At 52.1% G+C, this 19,195-nt stretch overlaps 1 protein-coding gene across 1 annotated transcript in view; it reads left to right on the top strand.

Moving 5' to 3' along the window:
* Positions 1-19,195, top strand: part of LOC148219406 (uncharacterized) — a 75,525-nt gene that overhangs the window by 36,542 nt on the left and 19,788 nt on the right. The gene's annotated exons all lie outside the window — the stretch shown is intronic.

The raw sequence follows: 19,195 nt of genomic DNA, 5'->3' as shown, positions 1-19,195 counted from the left end.
TCCCAGCTGGTGGAAGGCCACTGCTGCTGGCTCAGGAGCTCTGTGGGCAGAGAAGAGTGGGTGACCCTGGGTGGGGGCCCCAGGGGGAGCACACACGCTCCAGGATAGGGGGCATATGACTCCCTAGGACCCCCCTCACCTTCTTTCGCAGGTAGAGCCGAGCCCCTGGGCCAGGAAGCCGAAGCAAAACACGGAACCCTCGATCCCCATTGGCACCTTGCTGCTGGCGGAGTCCGGCGGCATCTCTGGGTGTCCAAAGGGGTCAGGACCCCCAAAACCTCTCAGACACCCCAAGCCCCTACAAGCACCTTCCCAATCGCCTGCAGCCCACCCAGGACCCCCTGAAACCTCCTCCTAAACTCTTCCCAGCCACCCCAGGACCCACCAAAGCACCTCCTGTCCCTTTCAGGATCCCACAGCCCCCTCCCAATTGCCCCCCACTGCCCAAGAACCCCCAGACCCTCTCCCAGTCCCTTCCCAGTCCCACCAGGATTCACCTACACCATCCCAGTCTTTTCCCATCACAACCAGCCTCATTCCAACTGCTTTCCAATTCCTGATCATTTTCCATCCCCTCCAGACTCCCTCAAATTCCTCCCAGTAACACCCAGTACCCCCAAACTCCCTCCCAGTGCCCACCAGGACCCCTAGAACCCCATCCCGCCCTCCCCAGCATTCTTCAAACTCCTTCTCAGACCTTCTAAACCCCTGAGCCGTACTCCCAATTTCAAGTAGACTCTCTGAAACTCTCCCCCAGTTACTCCCAGCACACCCTAATCCGTCTTCCAGCTCTCCCGGTTCCTCTCCCACTCCCCCCACACTGTGGGGTCTGGGCCGTGCCCCAGTGCCGGCTCAGGGGGTGCTCCAGGCTGACGTCTCCACCTGGAGCTGGAGCTGAGCCCGTGCCAGGAGGGGTTTCCAGCAGCACCAGGAGCTGGTAGAAATCCAGTCCCCATTGGGGACCAGGTCAGTGGCCACCACGTGTCCCGAGAGCTCCTGCTGGCCCTGGAACCAGCTCAGCTGGATGTTGGCAGGGTAGAAATCCATGAGGGAGCAGGGCAGGCAGCCGGGGCCGGGCTGGGAGCTCGAGGGCCGCAGTGAGATGGGGACACTGGGGGGCGCTGGGAGAGAGTGGGGACACACTGGGATCAGCTTGGGGGAACTGGGATATGTGAAGGAGGGCTGGTGTGGTACTTTGAAAGACTGGGAATAAAATTGGAGAGAGTGGAGTGGATTGGAATAATGGGAGAGAGGGTAGCGGTCTGGAATTGGACTGAAAAGGACTTGGAACAGACTGGAAGTGCCTGGGAAGGCACTGGGAGAGACGGTGGAGGTCCCGGATTGGAATTAGAAACACTGGGAGTGGACAGGGAATGGAATGGCTGTGGACTGAGAGGAATTTGGAGGGACTCTGGTGACACTCGGAAGGACCATGAGGACGCCGGGACAGACTGGGATGGACTGGGAGAGACTGGGATGGATTGGGAGAGCCACTGTAGTCACTTGGGGTGAGGGGCAGGAGGCCCCGGGGATGGGCACAAGAAGGGCTGACGTGTCTCGGGTGATTCCCAGGGAGGTTTTGGGGGGCTCCAGGGTCATTCCCAGGGCAGGGCCCGTGGGGACACGCTGTGCCCCACGCTCACCTCTGCGCTCCACGAGGAACGGGCTGGACAACTCGTAGTTGTGCCGGCAGTGCCTGTCCACCGCAGCCCGTCTGTACTCCATCCATTGCGGGTCGCTGTTCCAGTGCCTGGCAGCCTTGTCCCCAAAGGAGGTGTCCCCACGTGCAGCCCCACATCGCTGCCCAAGTGCAGGAACTGCTCCCGGTTGGAGATGTTCCTCTCCACGAACCTCAGCCGGTCGGTGCCGTGAATGAAGTGACACTCGGACTAAACCATCTCCTGGAACAGCGCTGTGTGTGCAGGACACAGGTCCGGGGGTGTCCCCCCAGCAGCCCACAGTAGCCAAGAGCTCCGGGGCAACCCCGGCTCCGCAGCCCCAGTGCCCCGCGGCCGCCATGGGACCCTTCTTCCCGCTGTCCCAGTTCCTCTTTTCCACCCTTCTTTGTCTTTTCCTCCCCCTTTCCCAACACTCCCCAGTCGCCTGCCCCCCGCAACATCTGTTTGGGGGTCCCACCTCCCCATTTCCCTTTCTCTCACCACTGTTCCCACCGTTCCCACCACTTCCCTTCCCGCCCCTCCCGCTCACCCGAGAGCTCCGCGCCCCCAGCCTGGGGGGCTCCCAGTGGCACCAGTAGGGCCCCAGCTGCCCCACACGCCCCATGGCCAGCGCCGGGCAGGGTCTGACACCTCTCCCCTGTTGGAACCCTGGAAACTGAGGGGTTTGGGCTTTCTGTGCTGACAGGCACTGACCCCCAGGAAAACACTGCTTTTGACCTGAGGCTCTGAAGAAGGTTTCCAGAATTGAGTGATAGATCTGGGATCACTGGTGTGTTGTTGGAATAGAAATGTGCAGTGTCACATAGTGGAAAATTTAGAATTTGTGATTTTAGAATATAGTAATATATATTAAACAAGATGGAGATTTTAGGGCGGAGGTTTCTTTCTTCTTCACTTTCTTCATGGGTCAAGGTGGTACTTCTGTAATTAGAAAATTCCGCATTTCAGGTCACGGGTGATTGGTTCTTGGGCTATTATGGTGTCTTTTTTTAATTGGACTCATTGGTCCTTAAAAGGCCTTGTAGAGAGAGATACGTGTCCATTTTTAGCCTGTTACCTAGAAGTGTTGTAGAACTCACTGTAATATAGATAAGAATTAATAAATATCTGAGTCCGAACACGAAATTCCGTGTCTAGAGCATTTAATCTCGACTCTAGAAAAAGAAAAAAGAAGATAAAACGCGATACCCCCTCCCCAAATTCTCCTGGTGGGGGGCGCTGGGGGCGGGGCGCGGGTGGAGTCCAGGTGAGGAGCTCTGGGCGCTCTGGGACTGCCTGAGGAGTCATCAGCGCCGCGCGCTCTGATTGGCTCAATTATTTTGGTGCCTTCTCTGATTGGCTGAGGAGAGGCCCGGGAGTTGAGAGGAGGACCGGGAGAGATCCTGCCCCAGGCTAGCGGTGGAAGAACATCCAATTAACAAGGCATGCAGATCATTTCCCAGCGGTGCCCACACTCCTGTAGGAACTAAATGCACCGAGGATCTCACGAGGGTCACCAACTCTGTGGCGGCCAAATCCAGCCCTGCGCTCCCTGCGGGTGCGGGCACTCTGGGAAGGGCTCAGCTGCGGCTCAGATGGCCGGAGAGTGGCTTGGTGGTCACCTCGTGTGTGAGGCAGTGATGGGCTGGGGAGATGCGTGGACACCACATGATCAGAGAGCTGACTGGGTAAAGGGACACGCCAACAGCGACACCGCAGTGACAGGCAGCCAATGCGGGCTTGTTTCAGTAAAGTTTGGGCTAAGTTTGGGTTAAGTTTCGAGTATAAAAAGGCTCAGTTGGTTACAATAAACGATCTTCTTCGGAGCAAGCAATCAAATCTGTGTGTCTTTGTTCCTCATTGCTACACATGACCATGAGATGACGATGACGATGACTCAGCTGTGATCCTGACATGACCATCTGTCTTCGGTTTGAGTTGCCAATTTAAATAAACTTATTTTTTCTGTTGTGAGACAGAACCAGGAGCAAAAGAGCAAGGCAGGCCTAAAACTTGAGAGAGTATAAAAGAAAATTTATTAACTACATAAGCAAAAAGAGAGAGAAAAAAAAATTCAGAATAAGATTTTTCAGATCACTCCTTCCCGCCCTCTCCCAATCTTCATGTCTCTTTCCATGGTTTATAGGAATATTCAGTACATCAGTTCATCCCTACAATTTCACAAAAAGATTTTCAGCCATTTCAGCATCTTCTCATTCTCCTTCCATCTCAAAAACTTAGCTCTTACATCACTGACTTCAGAAATCTTTTTATTCCCTTTCATATTCAAAGGAAAGGCTGAAGGCTTTGCAAATCTTATATAAGCACTAAAGAGTTAAAGTTTAACACAACTACTAAAGTTGGGCCAGGCTCAGGCCGAGCTGGGGGGGCAGCTGAGGTGTCAATCAGCCTTTCTGGGGCTGGGCTGCAGCCCCACACTGCTCATGGCCACCCGGGCAGGCCCGGCCCGTCCGGCAGCAGCAAGAGTCGGCCTCCCCCCACGCCAGAGCCGCAGGCCTGTGGAGGAGGAAGCTGTGAAGGTCTTATCACAAAACATTTTCTCCCCCCGGCCATCGGGTCCCCCTCGTTGGCAAACGGGGCCCAAGTGGCCTCCCGAGCCTCCCCCCCGCATGGGGGAGGGGGAAGCTCAGGTTGATGTTACCTGCTCAGCCACCGGAAAGACAAAGAGACTCAGTTCTGGATTACCTCCTTCAAAATGTGTGTTCCCGGAGCGAACTAACTTTCTCTAATTGGCTGTTGCAGGTATCCCAACCCCCAGAGAAAAAATTCCCTCAGGAAGAACCTCTTCTGAGTTTCTTCTTCCTAAGTCAACCTATCACAGTGACACCGAGAACCTTCCAAGCGTTCTTTTCGTGAGCTGCTGCTGTGATGTCACAGGAGCGTTGCCACATCCCAGCGGTGCTCCCGTTGCTGTGGGACACAGAGGCCTCAGTGCCCAGAGGCTCTGGGTGCCTGCTGACTGCCGGAGGATCCTCCTGCCCGAGGCATTCTCGGCAGCCAGCCCAGCCCTGACCCGTGTCCGTGTGTGCCTGCAGGGGTGCAGCCTGCAGACGTGTGCAGCGCAGCCACAATGATCCAGCAAGTGGTTGCTGCAGTTTGCACTCTGTACTCTGTGGCTTATTCGGGGTATTTTTTAACCCACTTGGCAAGTAAGTTGAGGTTTTCTCTCGGTGCAGCATCTGTGGCTTTGGGCTTGCTGTGTGCTTTCTGTTCTTCCTCTGGACCTTTGAGTTGACTTTGTAACCAAATTGCCATGAAGACACCGTTGGTTTGGGAGAGCTCCTGCCAGCAGCTGCAGCTCAAAAAGGGGGTGTCTGCAGCCAGCGAGGCGTTTGCAATGAGGCCTGGGGGGGTTCTGTTCCCTCGAGCAGGGCGTCTGTGGCAGTGGAGCCTGGAACTCCCTTTGTTTGCTGGTCCAGCCAAGAACTGACACAGCCCAGGATTTTGTGCTGTTCTCTTGCTTGCTCTGTGAAGGGACTGTGGCTCCTGGAGGGATGCTGTGAAAGCAAAATGTTCTCTTGGGGTTACCTTGCTCCGTGGCATTTCCCACCACGGGCAATTTTTTTCCTACCAGCATCTGGTTCATGTTCCCTCTCCCATTGCAGGGCACCTCATGCGTGGATCCCAAGCAGCTCCTCCTTCGGTGAGTGGGAAGAAACCTCTGGTGTTCAGAATTGCGCAGCAAATTGTGAGCTCTGTGTGTGGCAGCCGAGTGCCATCCTGGGAGGCCGAAGGAAAGTCCCTGTCAGGGTCTTTGCAGCAGCAGCAGCAGCAGCAAAGGGATCCCTGGCAGTTTTCTCCTTTTCTGCTGAAGAGTTTTAGAAGAGCTGCAGGTCTGGTTTTGCAGGCAGAGGATTTGCCTTAGCCATGGTGAAATACCGAATTCCCAACAATAAGTGGCAATGTCACTTTTAGCCCATTGTTAGTTTGTACAACTCTGAACTCTGTTTGTGCTTCGTGCAGCTGGATGTGTAGCTGAGGATAAATAAGGTGACAACTGAGATCGAACTTCCTGTCCCTCACGCTACTGTCTGTCCTCAGGGCACCAAAGCTGCATCAGCACCTCCTCTGGCTGCCTCTGCTTCCAAAGAGGAAGAAGACAGCAGTGAGATTCCCGCTGTTCTGGGGGACGATGGTGAACACCCCGTGGTTTGGGAATACAACAGCAAGGCTCCCGCAGTGTGGGACAAGGACAGTGGACATCTCCCGGCATGGGAGGAGGATGGTGGATATCCCCTGGCATGGGACAAGGATAGAAAAGCTCCCATGGCGTGGGATGAGGGCGACGGACATCTCCCGGTGTGGGATGAGGACAGAGGACATCCTGTGGCTCGGGAAGAGGAGGGTGAACATATCCCAGCACGGGATGTGGATGGTGAACGTCTCGCGGCTTGGAAAGATGATGGAGAACCTGCCTCTGCTTGGGAAGAGGATGGAGAACCTGCAGCATTTTGGGAAGAGGACGAGGAACCTCCTTCTGCTTGGGAAGAGCACACTGAACCTCCCTCCGCTGTGGGATCCTGGGCTGAACATTCTGACAGCAGCACAGCCCTGCAGCCAGAGGGGACAGGGGAGCGGTGCCTGATGCAGCTGAGTACGTCTGTTCTGTTCCTGTGTGCCAGAGCAGGGTGCTGTGTGTGTGTCTCAGCATGAGCTGCACCCAGTGCTGCTCTGCAGCTGAATGTCACCGAGTCATTCATTGTCCTTCCCCAGCTGACACCAAGGGGCTCATGGCCCCAGGGAGTGGGGCTGCATTCTGGCTCTGCTGCAAGGCGGGGTCTCCATCTGGGAGGGAGCATCTTCCACGTGGTTTCTTTCAGGGAACATCGTGAGCGTGGGGGAGCCTGCTGAGAAATACCTGGGACTGGAGCAGATTGGCCAAGGGTAAGTGCATGGCAGTTCCTTCTGCACAAGCAGGGCCCAGGTATTTTGCTGGAGTCAGGAGAGCTCCAAACACCCTCCGACACTGGGGTATGATCCTGCTGTCTCTCAGTTTTGATCAGAATTGATAACTGTGGTCAGAAGGCACAGTCAAAGGCCTCTGAGGCTGGCAGTGTCCTGCCTGCAGCAAGGAGCAGGACCTGGAAGGTCTTCTGTGCCTGGAATTTGATTGCCCTAAAGAGCAACTCACCATCTGGTGACTCTCAGAAAACAGTTCTCAAGAAGAACTAATAAGTGCTTTTTTCAGCACAGGTAATAAACTCCATGCATTCAGTAACAGACACAGAGCTGCTGCACTCGAGGGGAAAATGCATCACCTGCCTGATGGCAGGGCCCTTGTGGATCCTGCAAGTCTTAGGCAGGAAATGCAAAAGGATGAAATACATTCTTTTCCACTTCTTTAGACACCAACTCCCACCTCAGGTTTTGAACTAAAGGAATTCAGTGTGGACATTGGCTCCAGCCCTTTTCCTTCGTGTTGGGCTCAGTTTTCTCTTGCACACCTTGCATGGCAGACGGCTGGTGGCTGCTGCACTGCTGTTTGAAGGGTCGATGCACGCAGGTGTTTTGTGAATGCTGCAGGCAGCAGAGATCTCCTGTCTGGGCTGCCTTTCACTGCCAGAGCCTAAAGCTCTGCTTCTTTCTTCTCTGCTGTTTTGTCTCCAGGGCTTTTGGAACTGTTTATAAAGGACTCGACAGGGCCACTGGAGGAGAGGTCAGTGCCACCACGTCCAGCACGTCTGGCAGCTCCCGAGGGCTTTCCCCTCTGCTGGGAGCTGTGGCTGCAGCTTTGGGGGCCCAGCAGAGCTTTCCTGCACAGGCTGCTCCTCTGAAGGCAGAGCAGTGTCAGCCTTCAGAACACAGCTGGGACAGCCTTGGTGCTTCTGAAGTGCCCAGAGGAATGCAAGGAGGGCAGTGGTGTCTGTCAGAGCTGGACACCATGGCTTGGTCTTCATATCTAAAACCATGAATGCATCAGCAGGTGGAGACTGAGGCCCAATTTATCTTCATCCCAGCCTTGGACAGGAACACTATTTAGCAGTTTTTCCATCCTGCTTTTCATCTTCAAAGGCCTAATTAGGGAGAGATCCTACTTGGGCTCAGTTTGGGGTTTTAGTCCTACTGCAGCTGTTCACAGAGAGAGAGGGAGAGAAATGAGAAGATGGATGTCCAGAGCAAAGCTCTCTCCTAAACGCTGCAGTTGAAACACAACTGGGTCTGGTGTCAGTGACACCCTGTGACAATGGATGTCTGTGTTTGCTTTATTGTGCAATCCCAAACAGAGCAGTGGCATTTGAAATCATGACCAAGTCCCATAGAATTGCTAAAGGGTTCTGGGCTGTTTTGCTCTGTTTCACAGCATCAGAATTACCTCCTGCTTGCAAAATGTGTTTAAATAATAACGATGATGATGATGATCATCATCACCGGAGTGGTGATAAACTAAGGCCATTTGAGAAGATGCAGATTCTGTAGGTGCAGAAAATGTTGTTAGAGCTTTGAGGCTGACAGCTGAGGGACCATTTCTGCAGAGCTTACAAGGCCAAATGTCTCTGGCCACGTGTCCTGTAAGCAGCCCCCAGCCAGCAGAGAAATGGGCTGTGGGAATGGCACTTGCTGAGCTCTGGTGTCCCATGCCAAGGCAGTTTGGCACAGCCTGGCTCTGTCGCTCCAAAAAGATTCACTCCACGCTTGCTGTGGTCTCCTGCCACAGACCCCTCCAGCTAAAGGTCTGCAATGTCACTTCAGGTGGCCATAAAGAAAATGAGTCTCAGAGAGCAGAACAGGGAACGAGCTGTGAATGAGATCCTGCTCCTGAAAGGCAAGAACCACCCCAACATTGTCATCTTTTTGGACAGGTGAGTGCTTCAGGTCTTATCCTGTGCAAGGGCCCTGTGTTAATCTTTCATTCGTAGTCAGTAGCCTCTTCTGAAAAAGCCTGACCTGGCCATATCTTCAACAACAGCCTGGCAGTTCACTCCCTCCATGCTTTTGCTTGTTTTTTTTCTTCAAGCTGAACCCCTTTGCTGTGCCTTATGACAAGTGCTGAAAAACCATGGCAGAAATTATTTCCCTTGGCTTCTTCTTCCCAACTCTTTTCCATTGCTGCAGATGCCAGGAAGTCCAAGTTTCCAGAAATGCCTCATTTGCCCATTTTTCAATGGCCTTGCCTGTTTCTGAAGGGACTTTGTGTAAGGTTTTCCAAAGAGTTGATAACTTTTGTCCCAAGTGCTGTACGGCCTCCTTGCCTGGATAACTCTGGAAGTTGCATTGCCTTGTTCTGGAGGGAATGGTGGAACTGATGAGTTCAGATGCTGAACCAGCTGGGGGCAAGTGTTGTGGTTCCACACTGATCTGGGCTGTTGCTAAACTGTGTTTTTCACTTGCTTGCCATCTAAGGCATCTCCTTTCTCACAGGTGTCTCCTTCTCCTTCAGACTGTGCAGATTCCAAGGCCTGTGCAGGAATGTCTCTCCATCTGATTGTGTTCTCATTGACAAGTGACCTGGAAACAAAACTCCACTCGAGGCTTTTCCATGGGGGAATTGAGCAGTGCACATTCATCTCCATGCTGTTGTTTTCCTCTTCCAGCTTCCTTGTTGACGAAGATCTCTGGCTGGTGATGGAATACGTGGATGGAGGAACTTTGCAGGACGTTGTCAGACAGACACGCATGGCTGAAGGAGAGATGGCAGCTGTCAGTCGGGAGGTGAGGGATCCTGCTTGTGCTTCCCATGGCTTGGACACGATGGTCCTTCCAAACAGGCTGTGAGAGCAGGAGGGGCTCCATGCTCAGGGCTTTGTTTCTGTGTTGTTTTTATGAATTGGAGAAGAAAGAGCCTCTGAAGTCAGTGGCCTGCCTGTATCACTACACTTCTACTCTGTTCTTGTCCTCTTTCCTGCTGCTGTGGTACTCTCTCTGTCTTTCTTTGATTTGATTTGATTTGCTGTTCTCAGCTTTGCCTTGAACCATTTGCCTGGACTGTCTCCTGGCCTGTCACAGCAAAGTTGCTGCTGGGAGAATTCCAAACTGTCCTTTCTTGTGTGATGTGTTGTGACAATTGATTTTTATTCTTGTGTTTCTTCTTGTCTCTCAGTGTCTGCAGGGCCTGGGTTTCCTCCATTCCAACCGGGTGATCCACAGAGATCTGAAGAGCTCCAACATCCTTCTGGGAATGGCTGGCTCTGTCAAGCTGGGTGGGTGTTCGTGGCCAGGCACGGTGCTCCCGGGGTGTGAGTGTGAGGCTGTTTCCAGTGATGGTCAGAGCCCCACAAGTGCTGCTGCTGGCACTGCCCGGCCCCTGCTGCCAGCTGAGAGCGGCTGCCCCGTGCAGAGAGCTCAGGAGAGGAGCAGAGTGTCAGGAGTGGCTTTGCTCTGGGCATGGCCCTTCCAGAGGGACGGGAGTTGGAATCTAAACTGCAAGGGAATCAGTAAAAGCCACTGCATGAACGCTGAGGGTTTATTTAAGGGTCCAGTTCCATCATTCCTTGGCCACAGCCCTGAGGACTTTTCCAGCTGACTTCACTACTGCATTCTCACCTTGAGAGTGGGGAATCTTTGTGCTTGGTTTCCTCATTGCAGCTGTCTTTGACAGTGTTTGTTTCTGTCCTCAGCTGATTTTGGCCTCTGTGCTCAGCTCAGCCCTGAGCAGGACCAGTGCAGCTCCATGGTGGGCACTGCTCACTGGATGGCCCCAGAAGTTGTGACCAGGTCTCCTTATGGCCCCAAGGTGGACATTTGGTCCTTCGGCATTGTGGCCATCGAGATGGTGGAAGGAGAACCTCCTTACTTCAAGGAAACAGGGGCTATGGTAAGAGGCAAATTCTCCAGTGTTTGCAGAGGCCTGTGAGCACAGGCTGACCCTGCACTGGGAGGAGCTGCTGGAGGTTTCTGCATATTGGGAAGGGAATTCCCAGAAGACTCGAGCCTGAACGCAGATGAATATTCTGCAGTCTCCAGCAACAATTTGCTTTGGGTTTCAAATTGTTGCAGCTCTTCTGTCAGTGAGGATGACCTGAAAATGTGAAGCCAGTGTATCAGCTCTAATGTTATCTTGGAAAAAAACCACAAACCAACCCCAAAACCCATCCCCAAACCCAACAAGTTTTCTGAAGGAGTTTCTAAAAGAGGTTTTTAAGAGAGGTTTAAGTTGAACTCCCCCCTGATTTTTCTCACTGGGAAGCTTGTCTAAAACATGAAGATGATTGCTTAACATCCCTGTAGTCCAACCTATTTCCTTCCTAGTCCAAGCTACTTTTCTGTCATCAAGCCTGAGCTTTCAGCAACCCCAACCTCCTGTTCCTTGCCTGGCAATTTCTGGGATGGGGCATCAGGAATTCATTTACTTCAGTGTCAGTGGCACTGCAGACATGTGTTTGATGCAATTTAAAATAACACACGCAGACCACACTGACTCTTGAATATGGCCTGTAAAGCTGGTGTCCGTATTTGGAGAAGCAAAATGTGCTGTTTCTGATGGAGGTTCCTACTAACAAAGTCAGACAACTAAATGGCCTCTCAAGCAAGATCATTTGGGTGTTGCAATGGCTGTGGCTGCATCAGGGTTTGGGGTTATTGGTTGGCACAGAAAAATGAGCCGTGAGCAGCATCTCTGCCAGGGAGGAAACTGCCCCCGGAGCTGGGGCTGAGTTACCGGGGTCGATGTGAGCAGCTGTGGGTGTGAAGGAAGCTGGCACAGCGCTGCCTTTGCTTTTCCTGCAGGCTCGGGCTCTGATCCGGCAGAACGGGACCCCGCAGCTGCAGGAGCCGCGGCGCCTGTCGGCTCTGCTGCGGGACTTCCTCGAGTGCAGCCTGGACTCGGACGACGAGCGGCGCTTCTCTGCCCAGGAGCTGCTGCAGGTGAGCGCGAAGCGGCTGCAGGGGAAACAGCAGCGCCAGGGAGGGGTTTTCTTGGGGGACCCCCCTCCGATAATCTCCAGCCTCGCTGCTTTTCACACGCAAAGCAAGCAGAATCCTCGCCTGGTTGGGGTTGTCTGGGTCCGTTCGAGGTCATCTGGACCTGGTGACCCACAACGAGCAGGGACATCTTCAAGTGGCTCAGAGCCCTGCCTGACCCGAGCTTGGATGCTTCCAGGGAGGAGGCACCTCCCACATCTCCGGGCACCCTCTGTCAGTGTTTCCCCTGGTAAAAAAATTCCTCCTTAGACCTAATCTGAGCTTGCTTCCGTCTCTGGAGTTTCAAACCATTCCCCTTCGTCCAGGAACTTGACTCTGGAAAGTAATGGTCCATTTCTTTCTTTTTTATCCTTTGGTCAGCACCCATTTTTATCATCAGCCAAGCCTCTCTCCAGCCTGACCCCTCTGATCGCTGCAGCAAAGCAACCACGGGTGCAGCAGAGGAGATGAAGCACTTGAGAACAGCTTTTTGTTACAGTAGTTAGGACTAGTTAGTTATGGTAGTTAGCACTGCTAGTTAGTTAGGGTCGTTAGGACTGTTTGTTATGGAAGTTTTTTGAATAAAAACTCTCTTAAAACCTCAACACCCTTGTGTCCCTGCCTTCTCCCCCTGTGACTCAGCTGCCCCGAGCAATGCGAGGGGAGAGCAGGCCCAGCCTCGCCCAGAGCTGAGCCCTGGCAGAGCCCAGAGCAGCCTCGGCATCTGCAGAGTCAGCCTGGAAGGAGGCGCTTGGAGCCTCCTCGGCTGCAGCCGCCTCTTGGTTACAAACTGTGCGTGGTGGAAAATGCCACTGGTTCTGCAAGAGGGCAGAAGGGGCCCGGGGAAGGCCCAAGCGCTCCATGCAAGGGAAAAACCCACCCAGTGCTGGAGAAAAAACACGCCTTTATCCCCTCCAAAAATTTAATCCTAAATCAAGTGGAACAGGGGAAAGGGAGGAACCCCGGACCTTCGGGCCCTGCGAACCAAAGCGTCCCGCGGGTGTTGGTTTCTGCCGGGCTCGCTGCCCCCAGCCCAGCTCAGCTCAGCCCAGCCCAGCCCGGCCCAGCCCAGCTCGGCCCAGCTCGGCCCAGCTCAGCCCAGCCCAGCCCAGCCCAGCCCAGCCCGGCCCAGCTCGGCCCAGCTCGGCCCAGCTCAGCCCAGCCCAGCCCAGCCCAGCTCAGCCCAGCCCAGCCCAGCCCGCGGGCAGGGACACGCGTTTGGAGGAACCTGCGAGGGTGAGCAGGTGAGGGGGCTCCGGCAGTGACGGGTGAAAGGAACAGGGTGAATGTGATTTAAACAAACCCTGGGAATCTGCTTGGAAACAGGGCCAGGGACTTGTAGGTAAGAAGGAACGAAAGAGATTGTCACTTCTAGAAAACGGTGCTAATTTACATGGACTGTTGTTCAGCCAAGGCTGTGTTAAATTCTTGAACTAGGGAAAAACAAAGACTTAAGAGAATTATGAATATTGTTTTGTTTTACTAAAAAAAGAAAAAAAAAAACCCAAAAAAGCGTGTGTGTGTGCATATTGGAGGGGGAGATGGAGTGGACAGATCGAGAAGTCTGAACCTTCCAAGGTACAGTCCCGGGGACAGGGCAGCCACCTCTGTACTGCAGACAGGAACCGGGAACAGTGACACGATCTGACTGTGACCCCCATCCCCTGTGTGGGGACAGGGGAGGGAATGGAGAATAACAGGAAATCCGGGAAGGAGGGAAGGGTGAGGGGAAGATGTTTTCGTAGGAATTATTTTCTCATTCTCTTGCTCTGACTTGTTTGATAATGTTATGAATGACGTTCTATTTTTCCAGTTTATCAAGCAACGAGATTAAATTAAATTAATAGTAACAATTATAAATGGATACAATTAAAGTATTGGAGATGAATACAATCAAAATGCATATATTTGAGAATATAATTTAGTATAATTGAGGTTCATATAAAGCATAAGCAAAACTGACCGGGGATATGGGGAGTGGCTCGCCATTCCTCACGTACCAAAGCATCAAGGCCAAAAATCCTATTTATATACTATATGCTACAGAAGTTTCTAGAGAACTCCTCCTAGTTTCTATTCCTAAAATGTACATCACTATGTTGTATGGCGCATGCTCTCCTAATGGGTTAGGGGATCTCTCATCCTTTTGAGGGTCTTATTTCCGATGAAGGCTCGTCGTCTTCATCAGTGTCCGCTGTGTGACCTGCAGGTAGTGCATGCCCACTATGTGACTGAGCAGATGTTTTCCATAACAAGATGTGTTGGTTTGAAAGTAAAACCAGTGCAAGACTCCAAGTCAGTAATACAATTTAATAGGAGAAAAGAGAAAAAATAAAATACATGCAATAATATAAAAGAAACAACCACCGACACAGTCAGAAATACAACCTGACACCCTGTCAGTCAGGGTGTTGGTAGCAGTCCCGTTAAATGGTGGCTGCAGTCCTCCTGGATGACAGATGTGGTTCTGTTGAAGCAGTGCTCCTGTAGAAGGTGCAGTTTTCCTCTGAAGATCCAGCGATGATGTGGAAAAGGTCCAACTTTCCTCTGGGATCCAGTGGAAAGGTCTGCCCTCGGGTCCCAAACCCCGGATTTTTATCTAGGTAGGAAAGGCTTGGCTCCTGCCCCTGGCTGGGGCATCTCCCAATGGGATGATGTAATCTTATCATTCACACAATAGGACTTAATGGCCCATTAACAGAATATATCTTCTGGAGGAAGGATGGGTTGTGAATAGATAACGATGATCATCCCCCATCTTATCAGATGGCACATCAGCAGAGGATGTCTCCCACAGAGATAAGGATCACCACCCCTCCCACATTTTAACAGATGGTGATAGAATACACATTTTTGCATTGTACCCCGGGACATAATCCACCCCTTATTCTATTACCATCTACATCACACCCAAACCAATACCCTCTTACAGATATATAATACAAAATGAAACCTTACATACAGTTCTCACTAAAAATTAGGTCTCCTTGCGGTACACAACGGGTTTCCCCATCTTTCTGCATTACCCACCAAGTGCAACCAGGTCCTTGAGCAAAAACAATCCCACGGATTGGTTTGCCTTTGCCTGTGGTGGGATTAATCCAAACAGTCTTTCCTAAAATACCTTTCATGTGTACCACAGGGACTTTGACCCCATCCACTGTGTGCAGGGGTTCAGAGTGGGCAGGACCGGCTCGATTGATGGACCCTCGGGTGTTAACCATCCAGGTGGCTTTGGCCAAGTTCATTTCCCAATTTATGAAGGTTCCACCACCAAGTGCTTTCAAAGTAGTCTTAAGGAGTCCATTACACCGTTCAACTTTCCTGGCAGCTGGCGCATGGTAAGGGATATGATATATCCATTCAATACCATGTTCTCTGGCCCAGGTGTTGATAAGGCCGTTCTTGTAATGGGTTCCGTTGTCTGATTCAATTCTCTCAGGGGTACCATGCCTCCAAAGGACTTGTTTTTCTAGGCCCAAGATGGTGTTCCAGGCAGTGGCATGAGGCACAGGGTAGGTCTCTAACCATCCTGTAGTTGCTTCCACCATGGTCAGTACATAGCGTTTGCCCTGGCGGGTTTGGGGAAGGGTGATGTAGTCAATTTTCCAGGCTTCCCCATACCTGTACTTCGACCATCGTCCACCGTACCACAGAGGCTTCACCCGCTTGGGCTGTTTGATCGCGGCACAGGTCTCGCAGTCGTGGATGACCTGTGAGATGCTGTCCATGGTAAGGTCCACCCCTCGGTCACGGGCCCATCGGTACGTTGCATCTTTCCCCTGATGACCAGAGGCATCATGGGCCCAACGAGCTAGGAATGATTCTCCCTTGTGCTGCCAGTCTAGATCCACCTGTGATACTTTCACTTTGGCAGCTCGGTCCACCTGCTCGTTGCTGTGATGTTCTTCATTAGCCCGGCTTTTGGGTACATGTGCATCCACGTGTCGAACCTTTATGGTCAATTTCTCTACTCGGGCAGCAATGTCCTGCCAAATCTCAGCTGCCCAGATGGGTTTCCCTCTGTGCAGCCAGTTGGCCTTTTTCCAGCGATCCAGCCATCCCCACAGAGCATTAGCTACCGTCCATGAGTCAGTATAGAGATAGAGCCTTGGCCACTTCTCTCGTTCAGCAATATCCAAAGCCAACTGGGCGGCTTTTAGCTCTGCGACCTAACTCGGTCCACCTTGTCCTTTGGTAGCTTGTGCAACTTGTCATGTGGGGCTCCATACTGCAGCTTTCCATTTCCAGTTAGTGCCTACAATTCGGCAGGAGCCATCAGTGAAGAGGGCATATCGTCTTTCAGCCTCCGGTAGCTCATTATATGGTGGGGCTTCCTCAGCACATGCCACTTGCTCCTCTTCTTCTTCAGAAGACAATCCAAAAGTCTCACCTTCAGGCCAGTTTGTAATTATTTCCAGAATCCCAGGGCGATTTGGATTCCCAATACGGGCGTGCTGAGTGATGAGGGCAATCCACTTGCTCCATGTGGTGTCAGTGGCGTGATGTGTGGAAGGCACCTCTCCCTTGAACATCCAGCCCAGCACTGGTATTTAGGGTGCCAGGAGGAGTTGTGTTTCTGTGCCAATCACCTCTGAGGCAGTTTGAACTCCTTCATAGGCAGCCAAGATCTCCTTCTCTGTGGGAGTGTAGTTGGCTTCAGATCCTTTGTAGCTTCGACTCCAGAATCCCAGTGGTCGACCCCGAGTCTCATCAGGCACCTTCTGACACAGGCTCCAGGACAGACCATGGTTCCCGGCTGCAGAGTAGAGCACGTTCTTCACATCTGGTCCCGTCCTGACTGGGCCAAGGGCTACTGCATGAGCAATCTCCTGCTTGATCTGGGCAAAGGCTTGCTGCTGCTCAGGGCCCCGGTGGAAATCGTTCCTCTTGCGGGTAACCAGGTAGAGAGGGCTCACAATCTGACTGTACTCAGGAATGTGCATTCTCCAAAAGCCTATGGCACCTAGGAAAGCTTGTGTTTCCTTCTTCTTGGTAGGTGGAGACATAGCGGTGATCTTTTTAATTTCCCCTGTTGGGATCTGACGACGTCCATCTTGCCACTTGACTCCTAGAAACTGAATTTCCTGAGCCGGTCCCTTAACTTTACTTCGCTTAATGGCAAAACCAGCTTTCAGCAGAATCTGGATAATCTTCTCTCCTTTCTCAAAGACTTCCCCTGCTGTGCTGCCCCATACAATGATGTCATCAATATACTGTAGATGTTCAGGGGCTTCACCCTTCTCCAGTGCAGCCTGGATCAGTCCATGACAGATGGTGGGACTGTGCTTCCACCCCTGGGGCAGTCGATTCCAGGTGTACTGCACGCCCCTCCAGGTGAAAGCAAACTGAGGCCTGCATTCTGCTGCCAGAGGAATGGAGAAAAATGCATTGGCAATATCGATAGTGGCGTACCACTTTGCTGCCTTGGACTCCAGCTCATACTGCAATTCCAGCATGTCTGGCACTGCAGCACTCAGCGGTGGAGTCACCTCATTCAATGCACCATTGACTGTGGACTATCTCCATTCTCCTTCAGATTTAGGCACAGGCCAGATGGGGCTGTTGAAGGGTGAGTGGGTTTTGCTGACCACCCCTTGGCTCTCCAGTTTACGGATCATCTCATGCATGGGAATCACTGAGTTTCTGTCAGTACGGTATTGCCGGCGGTGTACTGTTGTTCTGGCGATTGGTACCTGTTGCCCTTCAACTCTCAGTAGTCCCACAGCAGAGGGGTCATCTGCAAGACCAGGCAAGGTGCTCAGTTTTCTAATGCCGTCTGTCTCTACAGCAGCTATCCCGAAAGGCCATCGATATCCTATTGGGTCTTTGAAGTATCCATTTCTAAGACAGTCTATGCCAAGGATGCATGGGGCCTCTGGGCCAGTCGCGATGGGGTGTTTCTGCCACCTGTTCCCAGTTAAACTCACTTCGGCCTCCACTACAGTCAGCTGCTGGGATCCTCCTGTTACCCCAGAAATAGAGTTGGATTCTTCTCCTACATACTTTGATGGCATCAGAGTACACTGGACACCAGTGTCAACCAAAGCCTTATGTTTTTGTGGGTCGGATGTGCCAGGCCATCGGATCCACACAGTCCAATAGATCTGATTATCCCTCTCCTCTACCTGGCTAGAGGCAGGGCTCCTCTATTCCTGATCTTGGTACATGTTGGTCTCTCCCTGTAAATAGGTTCTTGAGGTTCCTTCAAGAGGATCAGTCATATCATCATTCTGATACTGTCTGGAGTTCTGTACATGAGAGACTGGAGCAGCATTGACTCTAGATGAGCTTCTTGGGGTAGGTGTCCCTCTTTTCAGCTCACGTACCCGGGCTGCTAAGGAGGAGGTGAGTTTTCCATCCCACTTCCTCATGTCTTCTCCATGCTCCTGAAGGAAAAACCAGAGGTTACCTCGTGGAGTGTGTCCTCTCTCCCTGCCTGAGGAACACCAGCTCCTAATGGCAGAAACTCTTGTTGGTTCAGGAGAGATCTGGTAGTTGTTTTCCTTAAGTTCTTTTTTTAGTTTCTGATGGCCCTCTTCAATCACGCTTCGGACTTGCTCCACCAGCCTTGTTTCCACGGATGAGACATGGGTACGAAATGGGGCAGTGACATTGTCCTCATAAATTCTTAGTTTATTGGCCAAGATGCCTACCATGTCCTCACCTTCCCTCCACTGCAGCATTGCCAGGTAACGGGAATACATCTCTGGTCCAAGTCGTGCAAATCTCAACCACATCTGTGACGTGCACCGGACACAGTCTGGGCTCTTAGGAAATCTCTCATCTTCTGAGAAAATAATCTCCAGCACAGCCAATTCCCTCAGGCATCGGATACATTGTTCTATTGTGCTCCATTTTCCTTGGTGCACCTGAAGATCTTCTTTACAAAGGTATCTGTCCTTCACACTTGTCAGCAACCGCCGCCAGAGGCTGAGAGTTTCTTGGGTTCTCCCAATCCCCTGGTCAATGACCACATCTCGGGACAGAGATCCCAGTTGCCTGGCCTCACTTCCATCCAGAATGGTGTCATTGGCTGCAGCGTCCCAGATGCGGAGCAGCCAGGTCAAGATGGACTCATTTGTCTGGCGGGTGAATTCCCTCCGCAGGTCACGCAGCTCACCCAGGGATAGAGAGCGAGTGATGATTTCTGGCTCTGTCACTTCTGCTGGGTGCGAAGGTCCTGCCACGTCCTTCTCAGTCACTATGTGAACTGATTTGCTGTTTGATTTCTTCTTCTGAATGGGGGCACCTGCTACTGGTCTAGGCTGTTCTGGCTCAGTGATGGTTTGTGTGGAGATGCTGATGGTGCTTCTGGCTTTTTTCTCCTCTGTGGCAGTCTGCATAGACACGGACACAGTTGCTTTTTGTTTGGTTCTTCTCCTCTTTGTGACATTCTGTGCAGACGTGGACAAAGTTGATTTGTTTCTTTTTTGCTCTTCCACAAGAATACACATCAATACGCCATGTAGTATTTTGTTTCTAAGCATGTTGGAGGCTGTGCAGAGGAGACAAAGCAGAACTAACAACAATATTATGCTGTCCTTAGCATCCAGCGGGAACTCAACATTTCCAAAAACTACTGAAGCAGGCCGGAAAGATTGGAAAAAATCATCCTTTACCCCTCCCCCCAAGGGCTGGGTGTGATTGTTAAAACCCCGGATGTAGCAACCTAGACT

The sequence above is a fragment of the Sturnus vulgaris genome, unplaced genomic scaffold (assembly GCF_052056855.1).
Source record: "Sturnus vulgaris isolate bStuVul1 unplaced genomic scaffold, bStuVul1.hap1 Scaffold_141, whole genome shotgun sequence".
Lineage (NCBI taxonomy): Eukaryota > Metazoa > Chordata > Aves > Passeriformes > Sturnidae > Sturnus > Sturnus vulgaris.
The sequence above is the reverse complement of the archived record's forward strand: the minus strand, read 5'-3'. Positions and strand labels throughout refer to the sequence as shown.